Genomic DNA, 27,601 nt, shown 5'->3' on the forward strand with positions numbered 1-27,601 from the left:
GAGCACCCGGCCTCCCACCTCCAGACCTTCAGAGACTGACTTTTCTTCCTCCCCAGCGCCCGCCCGTGAAGGCAGGAGTAGGTTCGCCGGGTTTTGCGGGCCCCTGCTCATTTGACTTTGTCAACCGGGGTGAATTCTGGCGGGGGGGGGGGCATGTGTAGGGACTCCTTAATTTCACTAGGCAGAATTGACCCAGACTGTTAATGGTTAAGTTCACCGTGTATGTTACGTGTTACATTTCATGTCATTACGTTTTGGGGGCGAGATTTTTTCTTAAATAAATATACACACACGCATAGATATTTACACAATATATACACACAATGTCACTATTTGTTTGCAAAAGTAATAAATTGTATGTGCCAATTTTTGTCGACATTCCTATGCTACCAACCAGTATATCTTCCCATTGTAGGAGGAATCCGGAACACCTGGAAGAAACCCATGTAGTCACAGGGAGAATGTACAAACTGCTTACAGAAATGAACCCAGGTCACCTGTACTGTAAAGCATTGTGCTAACCACTACACTGTGCTGCCCTAATGGGACATTTGTGGAGTGTATTACAGTGGGTATCAGTACTGAAGTGGTAATGGTGTTATTCCTATGTCACTCACTTAGCTGCTCCCACACGGGAGGATTTCACATACTGTACAGGCAGGGTTGTCAATAAAGTTCAGTTGAATATCCTGCTTGCTGGCGTCCTGGTGTGCTCTGCACTCTCCCTCAATAACGAACGCAACAAGCACCATAATCCTGACTCAAGAGACTGGGATGGTGGAATCTGGAGCAAAATACAAACTGTGACAGAAACTCAGCAGGCCGGGCAGTATTTCTGGAGGCAAAGTTACTCGGTCATGCTGCAGGGTCTCAGCCTGAAATCTGAATATCCCTTTACCTCCACAGATACTGATTGACCCATGCTGTTAATCTGGCAGCCTGTTTTAGCCACCAAAATCACAGAAAAATTAAAATAAAATCAGCAAGATTAAGTAACGGCTACTTGTACATAGATTGGAAGAGCACAAGTCACAGGCTTGCCGAAAGTGGGAGAAAGTTGTTAGGTAACTTATTAGTAAAAAAACAGGAGTACACTCTATTAACCTTATACACCGTTAATCAGGTTCCTGGCCGTGATGAGACGATAAAACAAGCCATGTGCAACGCCCTATGTTAAAACTGCATTTCTGTTCTCAGAAAATGTCTGGAAATCCTCATGCAAATTTGGAGATTGTTCAGTAAAAATTGTTTTCAATGCTCTTCAAATTTCCATACACTAGTTTGGAAAACCTTGCAAAAAGCACATAAAGCCAACATTCTCAACACATAACCCACTCATAATCCAATCTCTAGCCCAGACTGCAATTATTGGAAGTTTGAGTTGAAAGCTAGGGGAAAGTTGAACAGAATAGAGAATCAGCACTGGGGGCACCGGCCTTGCTGATTGCTGCTAAGATTGAAACTTGCCCTTTTAGAAAACAGGTGGGACTAAGGGCATTCAGATTATCACTGTTTGAGACTATATGAAATTCCACCAACCTCACAGTTCCCTGACCCTGCACTGCTTGTTTCTATCTCCAACTCAGGATCCACAAACCGGACAGTCCAGGTAGGTCCATTGTCTCTGTTTGCACCTGTCCCACGGAACTCATATCCACATGCCTCAACTCCAGTCTACCCCACTTGGCTCAGCCCCTTCCTACCTACATCCGTGACACTTCTCATGCTCTCAATCTCCTTGAAAAACTATCAATTCAATTCCCTGGCCTTTATCGCCTCACTTACACCATGGATGTCCAGTGTCCATTCAAGTCTATCCCCTATCAAGTAGGTCTTCAAGGTCTCCAGTTCCTCCTCAACAACGGACCTAACCAGCTCCTCTCCATCACCACCCTCCTCCACCTGGAAGGACTGATTCTCATCCTCAACAACTTTTCTTTCAGCTCATCCCACTTTCACCAAATCCTAGGTGCAGCCATGGGCACCTGCATGGGCCTCTGCTATGCCTGCCTTTTTGATGGCTATGTGCAGCAGTTCATGTATCTAATTCTTCCCAAAACTTTCTACACTTCATTGATGACTGCATAGCTGTTACTTCCTGCACCCATGCTGAGCTCATCAGTTTTATCATCTTTGCCTCCAACTTCCACCCTCCCCTTAAATTCACTTTGTCCATTTCTGAGACTTAACTCACTTTTCTCCATCTCTGTCTCCAGCTCAGGGAACAAGCTGTCTTCCAATATCTTTTATAAACCTACCAACTCTCACAGCTATCTCAATAATACCTCTTTCCACTCTGTCTCCTTTTCTCACTTCCTTTGTCTTCACTGCATCCGTTCCCATGAAGAGACATTCCTTTCCAGAACTTTAGAGGTATCCTGTTTCTTCAAAGGATGGGGTTTCCCCTTCCTCTACAACTAATGCTTCCCTACATGCACCTCCTCCACTTCCCAGACATCTGCTCTCACCCCATTTTCTACTACCTTGACAGGGATAGAATTTCTTTTGTTCTCACCTACCACCCCATGCCTCCACAGCTTCCACCATCTTCAATGGGATTTTACCACCTAACACACCATTACCTCTCTCCTCCTAATCTCTACTTTCCACTAGGATCATTCCCTTTGTGATTCCCTTATCCATTCGTACCTCCCAGCCTAGCACTTTTCTTGCAAGCTGAAGAAATTCTACACGTGCCCATTCATTTTGTCTCTCACCTCCAGTCAGACCCACAACAGTTCTTAAGAGTGAGGCAACACCTCACCTGTAATTCTGATAGGGCTATCTACTGTATCCAGTGCTCCTGATGTAGCCCCCCCCCCCCAACATCCTCACCGGTGTTATTTATTATTTATTGAGATACAACATGGACTAGACCGTCCATCCCCTTGAGCCATGCTGCTCAGCAGCCCCCAGTTTAACCCTAGCCTAATCATATGACAATTTACTATGGCCAATTCACCTACCATCTGAAATGTCCTTGGATATTGATGAGACCTGATGTAGATTGGGGGAAGGCTTTGTTGAGCATCTAGGATCAAACAAGAAGAATTTCCGAGTGCCCACCCATTTTAATTCCAGTCAGTATTCCCATTCCAACATGTAGGTCCATGCCTTCCTCTACTGCCATGATGAGGCCACTCTCAGGTTGGAGGAGGAAAACCTCATATTCCATCCGTATGTGAAGGCTATTCAATTCTTGGCTCATAGACCTCTTTCTCCTTCTTGGTTGTTTGGTGATATTGCTTTCCAAATACAACATCTGCCTCTTGTACAATCAAAAACAGATATAGGTACACTTCCAAATAATCATGGTCTGACTTCTGATCATAAAGAGAAGTCAGCCTTCAGTTCTTGAAATGTAAGTGGCAAGCACTAACCACCTTGATGTTAAAATAAATATTGTCCAAAGACCAGCTTTGCAAACAAGCTTTGTGGATAGTGGACATTTTGTCTGGGAGAAGTAAGACTCAACTCACTACACCTCTTTTATTACTGCTTAAGATGCAGCATAAGACAATGGGAGTGTTTAATTTGGTTGTTTCAAACAAACAAGCTGATTCTTATGTTGCTTGAGTCAAGGAAGCTTGTAGAACAGATGGATAATACTATTTAGCAGATCAATAACTATGATGTGTTTACAGTTGGAAGGTTTTATGTGCTGAAGGAAGCTAGCTTCACAGTTTTACAGTATTAATGGCAGGTAGCTGAAGAACTATGTCTCCAAAATGCTTTTAGACATTTTGTGTTGAAAGGATGTCTTCACATATGTATGTGAAGTCGCCTAAGTGATAGAAAAAAGGAATTAAGATAGAGAACATTTCAGACTTACGTTCAGATGAACATCAAGAAGAATGATAGGAAGATGGGGTGAATAGAATCCATTCCACTAGCTTCAGATTCTGTAATGGGTGACTTGCATGTCTGCATTATGGTATATCCTTTTAGTTTTATAGGAATTGTACCTGTATTTCATAAACCCCTTTGAGTTTAAGAAATACTTTGCATTTAGAAATGGCTTATAATTGGGAAATAAACATTAAAATAAAAACTTCTAAAACACAAAAGTTACAGTGTAATCTCCCTTTAGTGAGAGAATTTATGGCTATTTGTATCCAATAGTACTTAAGATCTCTGTTTGAATTTATAGTCTTTGCAATCAGCAAACCCAGTACCATCACATAGGTATCCTTTGGCCTGATGGCATGAATATTGATAGCTCTAACTTCCAGTAATTTTCCATCTCCCCTCCCATCTTTCTTCCATTCCCCACTCTGTCTCCCCTCTCACCTGCCTATCATCTCCCCCTGGTGCCCCTCCCCTTTCTCTTTTCTCCACAGCCCACTGCCCTCTCCTATCAGATTCCTCCTTTCTTGGCCTTTGCCTTTCCCATCTGTCACCTCCCAGCTTCATACTTCATCCCCCCTCCCTCATCACCTGTCACCTTCTGGTTTGTACCCCTTCCCCTCCCCCATCTTATTCTGGTTTCTTCTCCTTTCCTTTCTGGTTCTGTAGCTGCTGCCTGACCTGCTGAGTTCCTCCAGCATTTTACATGCGTTACTGGAAAATGTTTACTTCTTCTTCCCCCCCCCTTCAATTTCTCACCTCCTATAACCTCCCCCTGGTGCCACATCTCCTTCCCTTTCTCTTAGTCTACTCTCCTCTCCTATCAGATTCCTTCATGTCTGGCTCTTTACCTTTCTCACACACCTGGCATCACCTATCACCCCCTAGCTATCCTTCTTTCCCACCCCCCACCTTTTTATATCCTGGTGTCTTCTCCCTCCCTGTCCAGTCCTGGAGAAGGGCCTCACCCCGAAATATTGACTGTTGGTTTAGCTCCAGGCATGCTGCCTGACCTACTGAGTGTGTATTGCTTTGAATTTCCAGAATCTGCAGAACTTCTTGTATTTGTGAAGTTTGTTGTTTTGTGGCTCACTGTGTTAAAGACAAATGTATTATGTAGCCGGACAAAACATTCACCTGAGTCTAAAATGGATGCTGGTGAGGACAGATGCAGCAACCTCCTGATGGAACACAAGCAAAATTAGTATTTGTTGCCTCTTTAATAAATACAAAGGCCAGCTAATCTGTTTAAGGACAATATTAGATTCTGGACCTGAGTTTTGGGAAAGGTTAACGTCAATTTAATTTGGGCAAAAATAAAGTCATTACTACTTCACTTTTAACTAAAACAGTGATGAAAGTTAACCTACAGCTGGGAGAGAATGTAAACCACAGCCAATGTTTAGATGCCATGGAAAGGACATTGGTGGGTTAAGTGGAGAAATTTTCCATTCTATTTGTCAGGCAACACTGGAAGGAGGCAACGACTGAAGTGGTGGCCTGGGTTTAAGCTCTGAAGATGTGGAGGCACCATCAAATTCCATTGTCTAAAAGTACTGAACATGGAACCAATCAAACCCCCAATACAAACAATACAAACAACCTCTATCGATCAGCTAGTCAAATTAATATTCATATTCTCAACAACACCCTTAACCATGTGCCCTCTTCCAGCCACGTCTTCGATTTTTGAAATGAAATTGCTGAAAAAAGACTGCAAGTCAGGTAGCGTCTCTAGGAAAAGGAACTGATAACGTTTTTGCTCGGGAAACCTTCATCAAAGCTGGGAAAGAAGATTGAAGTTTGGGAACTAGTACCTGACACCCTTTGTTATTCCCTTCCATGCCTTGTGACACATTGTGCAGCAATCTTGCCATTTCTTCAGCATTTTGTCTGTTTTTTACGAGGCCAAGTTGCTAGCTGGACACTTAACCCAACACGGAAAGGAAGTGTGCGGGGAGCCGGCGAGATTTGAACCAGAGACTACTTGCCTCAAAGTCTGCTGCCTGACAGACATAGTACAGCACCGACAGACAAAATGCTGGCGACACCCCAGAGAAGAAAGTGATAATTGATTTCACATATGCTGTCCTTTTTTTCATATCCCCTTGCCCTTCACATATTCTGAGATTTGCAGTCTGCTAGTTCTGTAAACTTGGACAAGGCCAGCACATTAAACTAACCTTTCCTGCTTTATTATACCCATTTTCCCAGAACAAACAGGAAACAATACACCCCTCAGTCATATTCAATGTTTACTTTGAAGTATTCTAAAACATAATATGCATTCACATCTTACAATTACATAAATAATATGACATTCATCAAATAAGGAGTATATCACAGCCATTTCAAATACTATTTCAGAAAAATCTTATGAAAGGCATTAAACATTTTAACAAAGTTCCAATGAAAGTCTGAAATATTCGTTACGAAAACATTCAGTTACGGTACAAAATAACTTGTTGAATGTACATTCCAAAAGTTTGCTTTCTCTATTGTATCTAAGATTGAAATGAATAATATGCCGATAGGAAGGAGAATATTGGATGGGGTGCAGATGGAGGGAGCAGTGTGGGGTTTGGTCGGGATAGCAGCTTCTGCTAAAACAAACAAGAGTACATCTAAGGAAAGATAAGTAAAGCCATACGAAATCACGTAGTAATTTTAAAATTAAAATTCCATTATCATTCAGAATATAAATAAAAAATAAGCAAACATAGCCATGTATGAGTCATCTAACCTGGTGGAGTTGGTGATATAGGTGGTGGAATACATAGTCTATTTTCCATTAGGTTAACATTACACCACCATGTTGTTTAGAACTAAACCCTTGTGCAAAGAGTGCACACAAGATTTTGTGGAATAAAAGCCAGCCATAAACATATTTTTAATGCCAAGTACAAAACATGGTATTCTGAAGAACGTTAGTTTATCTAGAAGTACTTCATGATAAGGCTATAGCTGCCAGGCTTTCCTTGCACAGTTGTCACAGTGTTAGAGGAATATACCTCCACTCAGCTTTAAGATTAAGAGACAGTGCACACCAAGCATCTTTCTTGCCTTTCCCTTCTGCACATGAAGCTGTTTATATACAGTATTTATTAAATAATATGGTCAGAGGAAGAACATAATTGTAGTACAGACAGTTAATCAGGTACTGCACCATTTTCTCAGCTTGCTCAATCAATGTCTCCATTGTCCACTTTTGAACTCAATGATTTCAATGTGTTAGAACAATGCATCCAAAGTGGTGTGAAGTGCAAATGTAAAAGTCAGAAGTTCTTCCTGTATAGGATCACTGCTCCTGCCAATGCTATCTAAATACTGTTTAGGATCATTGTTTTGTCCTCTAAAGACACATAACATTATCAATGTTAAAAGGGGCCTTCTTTACTGACAATGGACTATTAGATAGACTGAATGAATCTCTTTTACTTGTGGTTGCCAATGAGTCTGCTCTACCTATGACTGAATCGTATGCTGACCATTTTTTATTATGGCAGTCATTTTCAAAGCTGTATTTTGTGCAGTATTATGGTTATTAGAATAGTAACTTGGTCCCAACTTTTTAAAATTAATTTATATTCCTACCACAAGTACATAACATCAAACACTGTACACAATATTCAAAGGGCTATCACAATCTTACAAAAATCGTATTGTGGCAAATTTCTGGGAGAAAATCTGCACTACATCTTTAGATATTTTCAGAAATATAATTGAAACAAAACAATGCAGATCCTCTGATAATTGCACACAATTTGTAGAGTTCTAAATCTGCAAGATACTTAAAGTTCACTTAAAATAACCAAGCATAAAGAGCACAAAGGAAATTATTTCAAACAGTGCTTAAATACACAGTCAAAATCCATGCTATCTAAAAATATCCTATTCACACTTCAAACTTCCTCGTAGTCTTTTATTGCACATCTTATTTGACTTACTAAAAAGACTGGGTGAGTAGTATGGTCCAATTCATGAATGCATGACTCAACACAATATTCATTCTCAAAGCTAATTTATAACGCCATCTGTGAAACCTAGTGGTTATGTGTTTATCTAGAGTATCTGCAAACTGTGATTTATTTAACACTGCTTGAACCAAAATAGCTGTCAAAATTGAATAGGGGTGAAAAACATTCCACATTATTGTCATTATTATTTTACAATTTTCCTTTCTCTGGCAATCTCAGGTGAATTTGCACACTTTCACTTACAGCATTTTAAAATGTCACATTGGAAATAAGCTATTTAACTATGTCACAGGTAACCCAGTCCTGAGAGAGGATACTATTTTGTGGTCTTACGACATGTCTTCAGTCAGTCCTCTGTTTAAGTTTTTCACTGGCATTAATAGGGACTCTTCTGGTGCCCTGATGGTCAAATATAATTTGAAACAAAGTTTTTAAGCTGTGAAAGAATGGGCAAAATGTCATTAACTTCTGACTGTTCTTGTTATGAAACAGAACAAGCTAATTCATTCTATGCATTTTTTGCCTAGCGTAGATTTAATATGCCAATGCTTCCTGCATCCACTTTGTTCCGCAATGTAATACTGCACTGTTGCTGTCTTAGGAATACCTGTACCTGGAAAGTATGTTTTAATCTGTGAGTTTATTTAAAAAATAAAAAGTATCCAGCACTCCTTTCACTGAAATTTTCATGGAAACTATGTGGATCTTTTCCAAGAGGTTACCTATATTGTTTAAAAGATTTAATTTCCAGCAGATGTAGCTATGGAATATGTCTGGAAAAGGAACTCTCTTTAAATCTACAAACATAATATTATTTTTCCCCTGTTGCACTCTCCTGGTTGTAACTTATCCATGCACTCAGTTTGAAGTTTGAACCCCATTTAAGGCCACGAGAGAGAGAGGGAAGAATAATCCCAAAGGAGCTGGAATGAGTGAAAGGAGAAGAGGGAGAAATTGTCAGGAGAAGCAGAATAAAAGGAAATTGAGGAGAGGCAGAACAAAAAAAGATGTGAGACAAGAGAAGTGGAAATTGAGACAAGGGAAATGGAGAGAAGGAGCTCATTGTAAGCAAAATAGAGAAAATGGTGATAATGTGTAAAACCAAGTTAGAAGAGCAAAAAAAAAAGCTAACTAGAAAGAGGAAAAGAAGAAAATGAAAACATGAGTGTGGCTCGTGAGAAACACTTCGATGTGCCACCACTTTCATTGCTGCATTTGCTCCTACTTCACGTGAGATCTTGTAACTTGTGATGGTTCAGATCTTGTTCTTGATGTCAAAAGTAACACATTTCAGATCTTTTTTTTCTCTGTTCTTTTCAAGTACTTAATGGAGACCAGAGATGAAAATAGGGGATATACCCTAATCTCCCCAAAATTATTAATACTAAAACAGGTTATCTGTTTTTTGTTATTACATGATGTGTTGGAAGGTTGTTGGAGTAAACTGGCTGCTTGTCTGCCAAAGTTACTGTAGTGATTACAATTCATCAGTACATAATTAACCACAAAGCTCTCTGAGAGATCCTGAAATTGTGAAAAGCTCCATTTTAACGTAAGCTATTAATTATTTTCTTTCAATTAAGACCCTGACCACTAAGTGGTAGTCCAATTGATAATAAATACATAAGAGATATTTTCATGATGCTTGTTTACTGTCAGTGTGAACTGGAGATGAGGCTGACTGCTGCAAACCATTCAGATCAGTGCTGGTCTGTGATGGAAGCAAAGCATTGTAGAGTAAATACTACATTGCCCTGTCTTCAGGCAAAGTGCTTTAAAGAATTTAATTGATTCATTCAGTGGAAACAACCCATAAAGCATTTTGAATGAGTTACTCCCATAAAGTATTCACATGAGCATCCAGTTCGAAGCACTGAAAGTTGCTTTGAATATTCTTAAAATGTTAATCCAATCTCTCACATCAACAAATCTTTCTGGAAATTGTATCATATTTATTTGAGATGGTGATACACAATTTTTTTCTTGTATTTCATTTTGCCAACAGAAAATAAACATATTTTTTTGTAAATTTCCCCATTATTTGTGGTGCTTTACAGCTAACTAACTAATTTTGGACTGTAGTCACTGCTGAACAGTAGGAGGTATAGAAGTTAATTTTGTACAATGTCCCACAAGCAGCCAGGTGATATTGACCAGTTACGTTGATTAAGTTTTTGGTAAGCGTTTCCTTCAAAACTGTGCCATCGGAATTTTTATACTTTTCTAAGAGGAAAGCGAGCCCTCAATCCCAAAAGAGGGGCAGGGAATCGTCAGCCAGTGCAGAGTACCTCTGTGGCCATTCTCTCAATAATATGTATGCCTCTTTGGATACTGTTGAGGGGGTGGGGGGGGGACAATCTACAAGGGGGAAGCCCAAAGCGGACTGATCTTTGGCCCTGAGTCTGGCTCTGTGCTTAGAAGGGAAGTCGGGAAAAGCGGAGTGCAGTAGTGATAGGGGATTCCAGAATTAGAGGAGCAGACAGCAGATTCTGTGGATGCTGAAGAGACACCTGGATGGTATGTTGCCTCACAGGTGCTAGCATCTGGGATGTCTCTGAACAGATGCACAGCATTCTAAAGGGAGAGGGTGAACAGCTGGAAGTTGTGGTATGTTTTAGTATCAATGAAATAAACAGGGAAAGGGAAAAGGTCCTGAAGTGAGAATATAGGGAATTTGGTAGAAAGCTGTAGAGCAGGACCTTCAGGGTAGCAATCTCCGGATTGCTAATCATTGCCACACACCAGTGACGGGAAGAATAGGATGATTTGGCAGATTAATGCGTGGCTGAAGAATTGGTGCAGGAGTCAGAGTTTCAGATTGCTGGATCGTTGGGATCTTTTCTGGGGAAGGTACGACTTGTACAAAAAGGACAGGTTATACCTGAACCCGAGGGGAACCAATATCCTAGTGGATAGGTTTTCTAGAGCTGTAGGGGAGTTAGCAGGGGCAGGGGGATGGGAACCAGAGTGATAGGGCTGAGGATGGAATATTTTGTATACAACTACATACAATGTATAGTGAGACTGCAGGGAAGGACAGGCAGATAACAGGGCAAATTGTGATCAGTGGGATGAGTTAAAGTGCAACAAGAGCCAAAATCAGAAAGTGTGATGAAAACAGGACTGGGTGTTATATTTGAATACATGCAGTATACGGAATAATGTAGATTATCTTGAAGCACAGTTAGAGATTTGCAGGTATGATGCTGTGGGCATGGCTGAAAGAAAATCATAGTTGGGAGCTTAACGTCCAAGGATACGCATTATATTGAAAGGATAAGCAGGTTAGCAGAGGGTGTGGGTTGGCTCCATGGGTAAAAAATGAAAGCAAATCATTAGAAAGAGGTCACATAGGATTCAAAGACAGGAAAGACACAGGAGAGTCGGTGGAGGTTGTTTATTTGGATTTTCAGAAGGCCTTTGACTAGATGCCCCACACGAGGAATGATACCAGCATGGATAGATGATTAACTCCCCAAAGAGTGGGAATAAAGGGGCCCTTTTCTGGTTAGTTGGCCGTGACTAGTGGTGTTCCAGAGGGGTCACTGGTTCTTTTCATGTTATATGTCAATGATATGGACAATGGAATTGATGGCTTTGTGGCCAAGTTTACGAAGATAGATGGAGGGGCAGGTAGAGTGAAGGAAGCAGGGTGTCTGCAGAAGGACTTAGATTAGGAAAATTGGCAGATGGAATATAATGTAGGGAAGTGCATGGTCATGCACTTTGGTAGAAGGAATAAAAGGGTGAACTAGTTTCTAAACGGGGAGACAATCCAAAAATCAGAGGTGCAAAGAGACCTGGGAGTCTTGTGCAGGATTTCTAAGCATTAATTTTCAGGTTAAGTCAGTGGTAAGGAAGACAAATGCAATGTCAGCATTCATTTCAAGAGGACTAGAAGAGAAAGCAACGATGTAATGCTGAAGCTTTATGAGGCATTGGTCAGACCACATTTGGAATGTTGTGAGTAGTTTTGTGCCCCTTACCTAAGAAAAGATGTGCTGGCATTGGAGAAAGTCCGGAGGAGATTCACAGGAATGATCCAGGATTGAAAGGGTTATATGGGGAGCATTTGATGCTTCTGGGCCTGTACTTGTTGGAATTTAGAAGAATGAGGGAGAATCTTATCAAATCCAATCGAATAGTGTAAAGCCTAGGTGGAGTGGATATGGAGAGGATGTTTTCTTTAGTGGGGGACTTAGAGGGCACAGCCTCGGAATGGAGGGACATCCATTTAGAACAGAGAGGAGGAAAGATGTCTTTACCCAGAGGATAGTGAATCTGTAGGATTCATTGACACAAACTTTTGTACAGGCCAACCCATTGGGTACATTTAAAGCAGAGATCCATAGGTTCCTAATTCATCAGGGCATCAGAGACTACGAGGAGAAAGCAAGAGAATGGGGCTGAGAGGGGTAATAAATCAACCATGATGGAATGGCAGAGCAGACAAGATGGGCCAAATGGCCTAATTCTGATCCTATGTCTTATGGTCAATGTGAAAGATACCACTTCCATTTGTGCAGTAGTCCCATGTAGGACATGAACCAACTCCCTTAACGTAAGTTCAGAGATTTTAACAGTCATGTTAAACCCTCCCATTCAGCTGACTTTAGAATTGAGCAATATGTTTCTATTTCTGAAACTTGTTACAGAGAATCAATTCTTGTCTTAGAACATCTGTCCTTTCATTCCTAATTAGCGAGAATCTGGAAATCAATATAAGTATTTAGTTAAAACAATACATTTTAATTCATTTAATTTGTCTATTTTATGATCATAATTATGAGTTGTGTCTAAATGCGTTTCTGAATAATAGTCATAACGGGTGTGAATCTTCAATAGCACAGTAACTTGCAAGAATTTCTCAAAAGAGTAGTAGCTGAATACTTTAGCCACTGAGGCCAGATATGTACAGAGTGAGTTAATCAATTCTATTTCATCAGGGGATGGAAATGAGAATTGGATAAAACATTGTATTAACATATTTAGTGACCAACTAACTAGTGAAGGCTCACCAATGGTGTATTGATATTTACAAATCCAAACCCCAGCAGCCAAATACTTTACCAATGAAAGGCGCGGGTGTGAGGAGAACAAAATTAACTTGTTGGACAAACATAGGTTAACGATGACTATTGCCATCAGGATAGTTCTGACGGATGTCACATTCCAGTAAAGCCAAATGTGCATTTAGTAGAATGAACCTAACGTCAATGGTTTTATTTATAAGATGCCAGTGAACCACTAAATTCTGCAACATGCCCAGAAACCATGCACCAAACCAAAATGAAAAGAATGAGATGGCACACATTAAGTATATAATGTAGATACAAGACCATGGATTAACAGTTTCCTCTACCTGGAAATTGCCAGTAGCAGCCAATCGGGCCCTTTGCAATTGATTTTTCTTTATCTAGTGCTGATCCTTTCAAAGGATCATTGATGACTCTGTAAGTTTGTCCCTCACTGTATTTATTGAACAAAAGACATTGCATAGTGAGACATCATTTTCATGGACAATGTGAAAGATCATTAAGGCCAGGCAGGAGTGAAATAAGGGAGTATTACGTTGTACAAAAGGTCTGAAAAATTAGAACTCACTTTTCCTAAAGACGATGGATACTGAGTCAGTTGAAATTCTGAAGAACACAAATTGAGCTAAGAAAAAAATTCAGCAGCAAAACATGCTTAATTATTTTACTATTTAGCTGCAACATTCAGCAAAACTGAAGAAGCATCATTCAATCTTCAGTAAGAATCAGAGATATTAGTTTCCCAAATTGTTGTTGGGGATCTGCAAAGCTAGCGCACTGCTTGGAAAGCCAATATTCAGAACACTGGATTGCCCAGTTTCTTCCATAACTACGGCAGAGGCCAGTATCTTCCAACACTGTGACAGAGGGGGAAAATCACCCTCTGACATTGCAATAGTTGTCCGAGGTTGAACTGAGTCCTTCCAGTCAAATCATGCATTTAATTATAGCAGTTGTTATTCTCAACCAGAGCCAGATGCTACGATAATCATTCCAGATATGTAGCTTTTGCAAAGTAGTTTGCCAGGAAGGTGTGGAGCATTCCCAATGATGTTGGCTGACAGGCTAGTGATTAGGACTAATCTTGCAAAAGGAAAGAAAGGTTATTATGTTTTCACTGCTGCAGCTCAGTACAATCACTTTGCTGTCTTCTCTTTACAGTCAATGACGAGTGCTGCTCCCTTCGCCTCCTTGGTCAGCAGTGGCACAGCTTGGTGAGTCGGCTGCAAGACAAGCAATGGAAATTTTAGTCACTTCACTCCGACCAGAATCCATGCGAGACTTGCATTCCTCTCAACAACACGAAACTTTACCTTCACATTTAATGAAGATAATATTAAATATCTGGACTGATTACAAAGCTATGAATTCTATTTGGCCTAAAGTTTCCTGGTGTCAGTGCCCCTGCCATTCACAAACATTTGGAAACTCTTAAAAATCAATTTACAGTAAAAAAAATTCTTTACATTCAATTGCTGAAAATTCAACTCCCAAATTTAGTGCTAAACCTAAATTTAGTGTATTGTGACCTACTTGAATTTCACCAGGATCATATACTGCCACTACTATATTCAGAAACTTATCTGGCTCCCTGGTCATCTATGCATGGAACCACGAGAGGTGGGGGGAGATCATACATGGGTTTTTTGTAAGTGTTTTTGCTCTGGAGACTGACACAAAGACTACTGACCTGAGACAAACGAGTAGTGAAGTCATGGTCTGGATCCAGATTATTGCTGGCTGCCTGGTTGTCTTCAGGCGAATTAGGGCGGATAAGTCCCCAGGGCCTGACAAGGTGTCTCCTTCGATCTTGTGGGAGGCAAGTGCAGAAATTGCAGGGGCCCTGGCAGAGATGTTTAAAATGTTCTTAGCCACGGGTTAAGAGCCAGGTGGCTGGAGGATAACTAATGTTGTTCTGTTGTTCAAAAAATGTTTTAAGAATAAGGTGGGAAATCATAGCCCGTCATGGGTAAATTATTGGAAGATATTATGGTGGATTCTAGCTAATTGGGACACATCAGGAGCAGTACATTTTGGACCCATTAAGCTGCTGCCCCAATTAGCTGAATTTTCATGGAAAGAGTTAAAAAGGTATTTAAAAAAAGGCAAACTGAGTAGCAAGTTATATATTTAAATGAAATAAAGAACAAATTAGAATATTACCAATACTGGGAACCTGCCAGACTGGCTCATAAAAGCTGAGAAAGACAGCTTTAGCAATACATGACATGAGCAAGGCCATCAATGACATTACTGCCGAAATGTTAACAATCCACATTATGACTCTTCAAGATCAACAAACACTAGACTTTCTGCTGTCTAAGAGAGTTGGTACTTGTGGCATTATTAGCAAAGAGTGTTGCACATATGATATCAACAGACAACTGCCCCCGATGAAACGCTCATGGAATTTCAGAGACACTGTATTATTGTCTTCTGCAGGACAAAGAGGAGGGAGTGTGGAAGTTACAGTAAAGACAACGATAGCCTGGGCAGTTGTAGTAAAGCAAGATCTTTGAAGTGAAACAGCCAAAGACACCTCTGCTTACTACAGACTAGACAGACTGTGGCAGATTTGCTCAAACAAAGTGAGCAAGGCCTCTGGTGTGAGACTCCTCCAGAAAGGTCTCCCTGAGACATGGCATCTCTTTATGCAATGGGAAGTGCGGGAGAAATATGAGATAAGCAGTATGGAAGGATGTGAACCATACCCAATAACTAAGGCTGTATTGTCCTTGCTAACTTCAAAAGATCACTGGCTGTCCATTTGAAATTTCAATTGATTTTAATGGCTCTACTGTGAATGGCAATTGATTTTGTGAGTAAGAAATTCAAACATATACAATTTAGGATGATCAATATCTGTAACTGATAAGCCTATTCTGTATAAAAAGCAGGTTTCTGTTCAGACTTCAGAATAGTGTGGGTCACAGGGTCACAGGGGCCTATTTTGTTCTCCTTGTGCATAAGTGAAATAAAAAGAAATAAAAAGAATGCTTGAATGCTTGAGTCATAAGAGTGGGTGTGTTCTGGGCCCAGTTATTTTAGTTATTTTATTTTATTAATGACAATGACATTTATTTCAACGCCCTCATTATGGTTTGCATGTGAACTCCAACATGAGTGGTTCGTGATTCCCATTTCTTTCTCTACAAAAGTTCTGCTATTTCTTTGTGTAAACCATTTATACTTCAGAGCAGTGATACATAAGGGAGAAGGAAGCAGGGAATGCCAGAATCAGAATCAGGTAAATATCACCGGCATTTGTCATGAAATTTGTTAACTTTGTAGCAGCAGTACATGATAAATATAGGAAAAACTGAATTACAGTAATTATATAAATGTATATTAAATAGTTAAGTTAAAATAAGAAGAGCAAAAGCAGAAATTAAAAATAAGTATTGAGGCAGTGTTCATGGTTTAATGTTCATTTAGAAATCAGGTGGTAGAGGGGAAGAAACTGTTCCTGAATCACTGAATGTGTGCTATAAGGCTCCTGTACCTCCTAGCTGGTATATCGTTCTCCTGTATGCCCTCTTGTCACTATCTGAGATTCTGCCAACAATGGTTGTATCATCAGCAAATGTATAGATGACATTTAATCTAAGTCCAGGCACACAGTCATGGGTGTAGAGAGAGTAGAGCAGTGGGCTAAGCACATACCTCTGTTGATTGCCAGTGAGCTGGCACAGATTGAGGTCTTCCTGTTAGGAAGCTGAGAATCCAGTTGCAGAGAGAGGTACAAAGACCCGAGTTCTGGAGTTTTTTGATCAGAACTGTAGGGATGATGGTGTTAAATGTTGAACTGTAGTAGAAGTGGTTCCAAACATTAGAATGTGATAAGTTTCATATGCATTATAAACATTGTGCTTTAGGTTCCTTTAATTACAATATGTTTATAAAAGGCATGACTCATCGTTAGTTATGCATTGGGTCTCTAGGTTGATTAGATTACCTCTTAGTATTTTTGTTCAGTAAACATGCCATTTTCATTGCATTGTATGGAATTCAGTTTTCTTATCTAAGGTCAAAATATTGATATTGTGCTGTAATTCTTGAACCCAAATCTGTCAACCAGCTGTTAAGGACTTTTATTCCTACCAGTTATTGTCAGGGCTGAAGTAATGTCTGCAATAATACTGGTGCTCTGAAAAATGTAAACACAATTCCCATTCCAATGAATTCCGGGATCCTGACAATGTATCAGGAGCTCCACTTCTGAGGGTTGTAAATAAATGCAAGATTTTATGATTACGTAATTGTTATACAAAGGAGGGTATTTACATCACTTTGCTTAAAACTTTGTAAAACTGCTAAGAGGATCTCCAGCGTCTCCCTCTCCCTCCATTTGTGATTTTTACCAGGAGCATTGGAAACGAAGGGCACAAAGCATTGTTGAGGATCCCTACCACCCATCCCACAATGTCTTTGACCCACTACCATCAGGAAGGAGGTACAGGAGCATCAGGACTAGATTTGCCAGTCTGGGTTACAGTTTCTTCCCCCAAGCTGTGACACTAATGAATACCCTGCCACCACCGAGATCTCTTCACAAGGACAGCAAGCTGTTTCCTGTTTACTGTACAATACTATATGCTGTTTACTGTTTACTTTACTGATCGCTGTTTCCCTGTGCTGCACAATTCACGTGCATTTTGAATTTTATTTTATTAACTTAGTTGTGGTAATATTTTGTTTTTTGTGCTGTGTGTAATATACATATTGTGGGTGTACTGTGTTCCAGAGGAGCATTGTTTCATTTGGTTGTGTATATGTACAGTCAAATGACAATAAACTTGAACTTATTTTCAGTATGAATGCTTGGAGCATTAATTACCCTGTTAACAATGGTTATTTATTTCTTAAGAGACTGAAGTGGAGACTTCTGGTGTTGCACATGTGCTTCACACAACACTGGCAAATTAACACATTTCTACCGCGTTTGATGTTATTGCCAGCGCCTCTGTGCCCGTGAAGGATTAGCACATACAACCTATGGGACATGCTTGATGACAATCACTATGCAATGCTCCATTCGAATCTCATGCTGAAACACAATTACATCCATTAGGAAAAAATGTGAACTGTTCACAGTAAGTCAGCATTTTGTTGACATCCCTCTCCTCCAAAGAGCATACGGTATGTGGACTTTGAAGAGGTGATTAACCAATTTTAGCCTTGTTAGGAACTTCTGGTGAATACAGACCAACTATTGACTGTGTTAGGCTTTCGAGGGATAAAGATAAACTGCTATGCTGGTGCCCCAGTCTCTGCCCATGGGTATCTACAATGAGAAGAGTTGGCAACACATCCATTTAGGTAACAATAGCCCATACTCTGCTGTGGTCATTTGGAGGAATACTACTAGACTTTTTATTTCAATAGCCATTCATGGAATATTGCCAGTGAAGCAATGAAGTTACAATCTAACCACCCCATTCCATCTCTCCATCAAAGGGGAACCAGTTATGGTTGCAGAACCCGCCTCCACGAATGCTGTTCAACATAGGATGTAGAGAAAAATGGCCTCATGACTGTGAAGTTTGAGATCAAACCACTTGGCTATCTGAGTGCCCCTTATTACAGGAAGAAGAAGGGGCCACCATATTCAGGCAGAGCTTTCACCTACACCTGGCACCTATCCACCCAGTCGCTGCAGGACCATCATTTACACTCTGGTTGCACCGAGTGGTCCTGCAATCAAGAACGTCTTGCCAAAGATCCAACACCTTCACAAGGAAAGCATTTCAGCAGGGCCAAGCTGCTGGAACAGTCAGATAGATTCCTGAAAATCACAGAAGTAACTTTGAAAGTTACAAGGCTGGGGGTTTTTGTTTTGCCATTTCAACAAGTTCATGGAAATTCAGTCCTCCCACAACTACTCCATGAGCATGAGTTTGCCAGCCGTTCTGTCATCCATTAGAGTACTGGACTCTGAGGCCCTAATGATCCACAGCAGTCAGAGAAACTCCAACAAAACTTACAACTCTGAGCAAACAGCTCCACTTCTAAGTGTTAGGGCATTGCTGTCACTTGGTGCAGGATTATCTGGTGGTGCTAGAAAGTTTGTGAACCCTGTAGTATTTTCTCTATTTCTACATAAATATGACCTAAAATGTGATCAGATCTTCATATAAGTCCTAATAGACATGGCAGAATCCCTTACCGAAATTTGTTCATCACCAGCTGAGAAACTCCTTATTTCCCAAAACCAACTTTATTCATAAAAATATATGAAAAATACAAAATACTGAAATACAAGAATACAAGAAATACTGGGTAAGTATGTTGCATCATTTTTCACAGTGGGAGACATTAGCAGTGTGGTGGAAGTCCCAAGTGTCAGGGGTCGTGTAGTGTGTGAAGTGACTATTACAAAAGAGAAGATTCTTGGGAAGCTGAAAAGTCTGAAGGCAGATAAGTCACCTGGACCAGATGGTGTAGACAGCAGGGTTCTGAAAGAGGTGGCTGAAGAGATTGTGGAGGCATTAGTAATGATCTTTCAAGAATCACTTGATTCTGGAATGGTTCCAGAAGACAGGAAAATTGCAAATGTCACTCTGATCTTCAAGAAGGGAGGAAGACTGAAGAAAGGAAACTATAGGCCAGTTAGTCTGATGTCAGTGATTGGGAAGATGTTGGAATCAATTATTAAGGATGAATTCGCAGGGTACTTGGAGATACATGATCAAAAAGGCCATAGTCAGCATGGTTTCCTCAAGGAAAAATCTTGCCTGACAAATCTATTGCAATGCTTTGAAGAGGAGGAAGTACTGGTGCTTTTAAGGAATATAAAAGTGGATAAATCTCCGGATCCTGACAGGATATTCCCTGGGACCTTCAGGGAGGTTTGTGTAGAAATAGCAGGGGCTCTGACAGAAATATTTCAAATGTCATTAGAAACGGGGATGGTGCCGGAGGATTGGCGTATTGGTCAAGTGGTTCCATTGTTTAAAAAGGGTTCTAAGAGTAAACCTAGCAATTATAGGCCTGTCATTTTGATGTCAGTGGTGGGTAAATTAATGGGAAGTATTCTTACAGATGGTATATATAATTATCTGGATAGACAGGGTCTGATTAGGAACAGTCAATATGGATTTGTGCATGGAAGGTCATATTTGACAAATCTTATTGAATTTTTTGAAGAGGTTATGAGGAAAGTTGACGAGGGTAAAGCAGTGGATGTTGTCTATATGGACTTCAGTAAGGCCTTTGATAAGTTTTCACATGGAAGGTTAGTTAGGAAGGTTCAATCGTTAGGTATTAATATTGAAGTAGTAAAATGGATTCAACAGTGGCTAGATGGGAGATGCCGGAGAGTAGCGGTGGATAACTGTTTGTCAGGTTGGAGGGTGGTGACTAGTGGTTTGCCTCAGGGATCTGTACTGGGTCCAATGTTATTTGTCATATACATTAATGATCTGGATGATGGGGTGATAAATTGGATTAGTAAGTATGCAGATAATACTAAGGTAGGTGGCATTGTGGATAATGAAGTAGGTTTTCAAAGTTTGCAGAGAGATTTAAGCCAGTTAGAAGAGTGGGTTGAGCGATGGCAGATGGAGTTTAATGCTGATAAGTGTGAGGTGATACATTTTGGTAGGAATAATCAAAATAGGACATACATGGTAAATGGTAGGGCATTGAAGAATGCAGTAGAACAGAGTGATCTACGAATAATGGTGCATAGTTCCCTGAAGGTGGAATCTCATGTGGTTAGGGTGGTGAAGAAAGCTTTTGGTATGCTGGCCTTTATAAATCAGAGCATTGAGTATAGGAGTTGAGATGTAAGTTTAAAATTGTGCAAGGCATTGGTAAGGCCGAATTTGGAGTATTGTGTACAGTTCTGGTCACCAAATTATAGGAAAGAAGTCAACAAAATAGAGTACAGAGAAGATTTACTAGAACGTTACCTGGGTTTCAACACCTAAGTTACAGGGAAAGGTTGAACAAGTTAGGTCTTTATTCTTTGGAGTATAGAGGCTGAGGGGGGACTTGATAGAGGTATTTAAAATTATGAGGGTGATAGATAGAGTTGACATGGATAGGCTTTTTCCATTGAGAGTAGGGGAGATTCAAACAAGAGGATATGAGTTGAGAGTTAGGGGGCAAAAGTTTAAGGGTAACATGAGGGGGAATTTCTTTACTCAGAGAGTGGTAGCTGTGTGGAACGAGCTTCCAGTAGAAGTGGTAGAGGCAGGTTCGGTATTGTCATTTAAAGTAAAATTGAATAGGTATATGGACAGGAAAGGAATGGAGGGTTATGGGCTAAATGCGGGTCAGTGGGACTAGGTGAGAGTAAGTGTTCAGCACGGACTAGAAGGGCCGAGATGGCCTGTTTCTGTGCTGTAATTGTTATATGGTTATATGGCTAAATAACAAGCAGGAGAGACAAAGGACTTGATGCTGTGGACTTGGATTTTCAAAAGGCCTTTAACAAGGTGCCACAAATGAGGCTGAGGTGAGGAAGACAAATGAAATGTTAGTATTTGTTTCAAGAGGACTAGAATATAAAAGCAAGGATGTAACGTTGAGACTTTATAAAGCACTGGTGTATTGTGAACAGTTTTAGGCCCTTGTCTTAGAAAGGATGTGCTGAAACTGAAGAGGATTCAAAGGAGGTTCACAAAAATAATATCAGAATTGAATGGCTTGTCACATGAAGAGTGCTTGGAGGCTCCAGACCTGTTTACTAGAATTCTTAAGAATGAGGGATGATCTAATTGAAACCTATCAACCGGTGAAAGGTCTTGATAGAGTCAATGTGGAGACATTGTTTCCTATAGTGGGTGAGTCTAAGACCAGAGTACACAGCCTCAGAATAGAGGGGCATCCTTTTAGAACAGAGATGAGGAGGAACTTCTTTAGCGGTGAATTTGTGGAATTTCTGCACAGGCAGCTGTGGAGGGCAAGTCAATATGTATATTTAAGGAAGAGGTTGATAGATTCTTGTTTGGTCAGAACATGAAGGGATGTGGAGAGAAGGCAGGAGATTGGGACAGAGAGGAAAAGTGGATCAGCCATGATGAAATGGGGGAGCAGACTTGATGGGCCAAATGGCCTAATTCTGCCCCATCTCTTTGCTTTTTGGTTAAAAATACAGTGCATGGCTTTCTTTATTTGTGGTGTGGTTCAGTCTATTCTTCTAGAGTGTTACTGCTTCTACACGTATGTAGTGTTAGTGCACTCTCTGTACAAGGCACCATTGCCATCCACGTAGCCTCCTCAGGTGATACAAACTTCAAGTGTTTGAGAGGCATCTACACAGGACTTGGCCCCTCAATATCTAGTAGCAGAGAACCTATGAACGAAGTCTTTCCCCTGGTGGCATTGAGTTTCAGTGCAGCCCTCCAGCATGGACTCCTGCAGCCTTGGATGTGCATGTTGGCAGCATTACTCATGAATTTCTCACTGCATGGAAGATTAATATATTTCAGGGAGGCCAGAGTGCATCTTTCACCAAGCTGATGGCCTTATAGCTGTGCTGGAAACTGAAACATGACCTTGGGAGCAACCAGTAGAGCAAAGATTACTCACTTACGTAGCGGCTCAAGTGAGCTGTGATGAGGACCACTGGTCTTAATTCAGACTTTCTATTCAAATGCATAGCCCACGAGGTGAGACTCCAGTCATGTCGGAGAGATCTTATGGGGAGGGCCCCTCTCACCTCCAGCCATTTGAGGTTGCTGTGCCTGTTGGTGAGCTCTGCCAAATGGTTGGGACAGTCGGCTCATAGAACCATCCCACAGGAACCATTGTCTTCTCATCTGATGGATCCACGGTGAAAGGTGTTTGCCCAAAGGAACTTCTCCACAAAGGACAGGTAGCATAACAAAGTCAGACTGCCTGGGACATTGATGGGAACATTCCTTGGCAATGAGGGCAGGCCCATCCATGGCAACACTGGAGATAGATAGACCTTCAGCTGAGAAAGCTTACACATGCAGACCCTGTCTGTTTTAGTAATCAGGCAGTTAGGACTCTTGAGTCCGCATTCAGCAGCCAGCAGACACTCGATGGTCTAGCATATTCCTCATATTTCAGATAGATAGGAGGCCATTTGGCCCGTCAGGTCTATTCTGCTCTCAGACCTATCCATTAATATGTTCCCTCACCTGTGCCTGTCAGCTCCATCCTGATGTACCTACGACCCATCTCCATGAGGAGTAGGCTACAATGACCAGCCAACCTACCAATCAGCACCTCCTGGGACATGGGAGAAAACTGGAGGTCCCAGAGAAACCCCACACAGTTACAGTGAGAAAGCACAAATTCCACACAGACAAGTCAGGATCGATCCCTGGGTCACCAGAAGCATGAGGCAGCAGCACTACCTGCTCATGCTAAAGTATTGAGAAGTCTGATTATAGAAACGAATCTTGCGAGGTGGACAGAGAAAGTATTTAAAGACAAAGATTGTCTTTATTTGTCACATGTACGTCGAAACTTCGAAACATACAGTGAAGTGTGTTGTTTGCATCAATGACCAACGGTCTGACAACGTACAGCCTGCTTCCAGTGGCAACATTGCATACCCACAACTTCCTAACACTAACCCATACGTGTTTGGACTGTGGGAGGAAACTAGAACACTCAGGGGAAAATCCACATGGTCATGAGGAGAACGTCCAAACTCCTTACCAGGAGAGATGGGAATCGAACCTTGATTACTGGTGATGTAAAGCATTTCACTAACCATGCCACTACCGTCATCAAGAAGATGGGAAGAGTTCATCATCAAGGTCTGATATGGGGTTGCATTTGAAGTCCAGGCTTAATCACACAGTTTTACCAAACCTCAGGATCATTGCCAGCAGGGATGCCCACAGCTTGTGTTTTGAAGCTGGCTGTAATCAATGGCAGCTTTCTGTGGACAGTACAGACGAAATTGTAACACATGCAAAGAAAGTACTTCAATGCATACTTATGGGATTCATTCACTAGCATTACGATAATGAAGAAACCTTTGTGGGATTTGTGACCTCCAGAACTTAATTAACAATCTGTGTGCTAATTTATTTTGAAAGCGTGGAATACATCAATATAGATTTTATTTTTAATCCAAAGTAGCTATCATCCTTTTTTAAAAATTAGATTCTTAAATGAGGTTTGCTTTTTCCAATCTTCAACAGAATTATAATTCTTAGTCTTGTGCTGTTATACACTGTAGGATGCTTCAGACTGAAAATTAAGCAATAAATCAGTGCTGCAGGAAAACTTAATACATTCAAATTAACCTACAGACAAACTGAACTCTAGGGAAAAGTGGAATCAATAAAGAGATCAGAGACCTGGCCTTTGTTCTGTTCCCTTGGCAACAAGCCTCTCATTGAGGGAATGGGGCCCTACTGTGTTCCCTCAGTAACAGCAGGTCAACCTTACTCTAGGTTCCCTCCTCCTCAGGAGCAAACACGCTATGAACTAGGTCATTTATCAGAGGAAAAGAACCTGCTTTGAGGCCGTGTTGCAGCTGTAATAGGCCACACATATATCCTTTTGTAAAGTGAATTCTGTTGTCAAATACAGGCACAGCAAAATTTGCCCCTGTTGTCCATGCCTCACGGGCCTCACAGCTGCCCGGTGTGAATGCATGCATTTGTACCGACAGCCACACTGGTGAGAGCATTCGTGTGTGAACACCAGCTATCGGTGCCAACTAACACGCCCTCCAAACTGGCAAAGCTGTATGGGCTCCAAACAGTAGCAAGCACTCCCCCAGCACGATTATTGAAAGGGATCATTGGCTGCAATCATTTCATTGCTGATTAGTTTCTACTTGTGGATATTGAATTTCTGCAAATGTTTGGTTGTTTAAGGTTGCTAAGGCCTGGTGGGGGTGGGGGTGGGGGTCAGCTGATGTAAAGCTTCGCTCTAACCTCTTCCTAGGCCAGTGGTTCCAAGTGCGGGTGCGTAAGTCAGCATTTCCTTTGGTACACAGAATGCTCAGGGGAACAATCAAAGCAGAAAACGTTGGAGAGAGGAGTGAACGAAGGAATTCATCCTTGACGTTCAGGGAGTGCGTCTTCTTGTTGAGCTGCTGCAGGAGGCAGAGCATAAGATAGCTGGGCTTCAGTGAGACTGTGCTCATTGAACTATGCCATTTGTTTCCTATTCAAGCTCAGCTACAGAGCAGAGCAAGAACTGCATTGTCAAATTCATCATGGCTGTACACTTCTGCGCATTAGGACTCCTCTAGGCCGGAGCTGGAGATACTTTCAAACATTTCCAGTTCACTGTTCAATGTCGCATATGGATTATCCTCTGCTCAGAGAGAACTGAATATGTCACATTCTCTGTTGCCAGCAAACAGTGGGAAAAGCAACTTGCAGCTTTTAGATGATCGCAGGCTTACCCATGGCTGAAGGTGTCGTCACCTTTCTCCAAGGTGATTGGCCGTTCTGATTATCAACTCCGACATATGCAACAGCTGAAAGAGATTCCATTCCATCTGTTTCCATCTATGTATAACCATAGAGAGCGTGTCAGGCACATTGGTGCCTCATATTCTGCTTGCATTCTTGATGGATTCAATTTGACACTGGGGCCAACACAACAAACAGAAGGACAGTTACTAGGAGACAAGGGGCATACACATTGATAAATTCCATTGGGTGAGCCGTATAAATGTGGGCAGATCACTCTGCAAATGAAATGTGATAATGCTGGGCTTTGCTATCCTAAAACAGCAATAAGCATAGGGCGCTTTGGATCATCGATGCACTTGGCAAAGTGAGATTCAGGTTTCTTTGTAGTCAGTAGTATCCTGGAGAGTTTAAACATCCCTGTCAGGCAGAAGATGAGCAGAGGAAGGACAGCGGGAGGAAGATAATCTGGTTAGCTTGATGATAATTCATCTAACTGTGCTGCCTGGAGACGTGACCCCAATTCCGCAATTAGCAACAGCCCCAGACTTAATTCTGTTGTCCTCCTATCCATTACAGATCATAACATGTCATTCAAATAAAGAGTAAAACTCAATATTTGACAAACCATAAACAAATATCAACAAATAAACCCCAAGCAACTACTTGGTGCCAATGACATTACTTTTGTTGGATTAATCACAGGTGGTGATGGGTCAGCTACTGGTGTGAGATAGGATACCTGGTTGAGTGTAAGAGCACCTCGCCCAACTCAGCATCAGTAAAACTAAAGAGCTGATTGTTGATTTCAGGATATGCCAGTCTATGTTGGTGCATAAGCAGTGGAAGGAGTCAGCAACTTTAAATTCCTAGCTGTTAATGACCTGTTTGGGCCCAGCAAACAGATGTGATCATAAGTAATGCGTGCTAAAATGCTTATTTTGTTAGGAAGTCAAGGACGTTCAGCATGTCACTGGACATGCTAATAAACTTCTGCAATCAATGACATCCTGTGCACCACAGTTCCCGAGGGGATGTTCGACTGTGTGGCGGGAGAGAAATTTCAAAAGAAGTGAATGGGGGCATTCGGGACATCCTGCGGGCAACCATTCCTGAAGTGATCCTGGAGTGTGCATAATTAGGCATTTGGCAAGGTCCAATAAAAAGAAGTTAGGTTTAAGTGGAGCAGCCATCCTGGGAGTGGGGCAGTGTTAGAGTGGAGAGGTCAGACTTTGGCTCACAGAGGTTTTGGCGAGAAGAGACAGAGGCTGTTGGTAGCTTTCTTCTTAATTTTTCTTTCTTACAAGCAGGAAGGCTCCTCCTGTGGGATGTGGGAAGGCAGGGAGACCTCCAGTGTCCCTGACGACTACTCCTGGAAGAAGTGAGTCCGGCTGCAGCTTCCTTCAGACTGTGTGAGGGAATTGGAGCATGAGCTGGATGAGCTCCAAGTAGCTGAGGAGCTGATTGACAGAGCATACAGAAAGGTATTTACCCCTAAGGTGCAGGACACAGGGAACTGAGTGACCATCAGGAGAGGGAAAGGAGATAGGCAGCCAGTGAAAAGTACCCCAGAGGCCATTCCCTCAATTACAGGTACACTGCTTTGGATACTGTAAGGGAGGGAACGATCTAGCAGAGGAAAGCCACTGCAGTCAGGCCTCTAGCACTGATTCGGGCTCTGTGAGTCAGAAGGAAAGTGGGGAGAAGAGGCAAACTGCAGTGACAGATAATTTATTGGTTAAGGTTCTGTGAATGGGAATGAGACTCCCAGATGATATATTGCCTCCCGACTGCCCAGGTCAGAGACATCTTGGATCGAGTCCACAGCATTCCTAAGTGGGAGGGCGAGCAGCCAGAGGTTGTGGTCCACGTCCTTAACAATGACACAAGGTGGTGAGGTCCTGCAAAGCGAGTTCAAGGAATTAGGGGGCTAAGTTAAAGGGCAAGACCTCCAGGGTTGTGATCTCAGGATTGCCACGTGCCACGGAGGCCAGAAATAGGAAGATCACAAAGTTTAACATGTGGCTAAGGTGCAAGAGGAAGGGCTTCAGCTTTTTGGATCGCTGGGGTCTCTTCCAGTGAAAGTAGGGGACTTGTACAGAAGGGACAGCCTGCACTTGAACTGGGTAGGGGGAAATTAATAACCTTATAAGAAGGTTTACCACTGCTGCACTGGTGGGGGGGGGGGGGTGCGGGTTAAACTACTGTTGCAGGGAGATAAGAATCAGAGCACCAGAGCGGATAGTGGAGTGGCTGTGGGGGAAGATGTTCTCAAAGTCAGGAATCGAAAAGTTGAACATGGTGGAGCTGTGTTGTGCATATTTCAATGCAAGGAGAATTGTAGGAATGTCGAATGAGGTCAGGGCATGGATTAGTGCAT

This window comes from Hypanus sabinus, chromosome 2 (genome assembly GCF_030144855.1).
Source record: "Hypanus sabinus isolate sHypSab1 chromosome 2, sHypSab1.hap1, whole genome shotgun sequence".
Classification (NCBI taxonomy): Eukaryota; Metazoa; Chordata; class Chondrichthyes; order Myliobatiformes; family Dasyatidae; genus Hypanus; species Hypanus sabinus.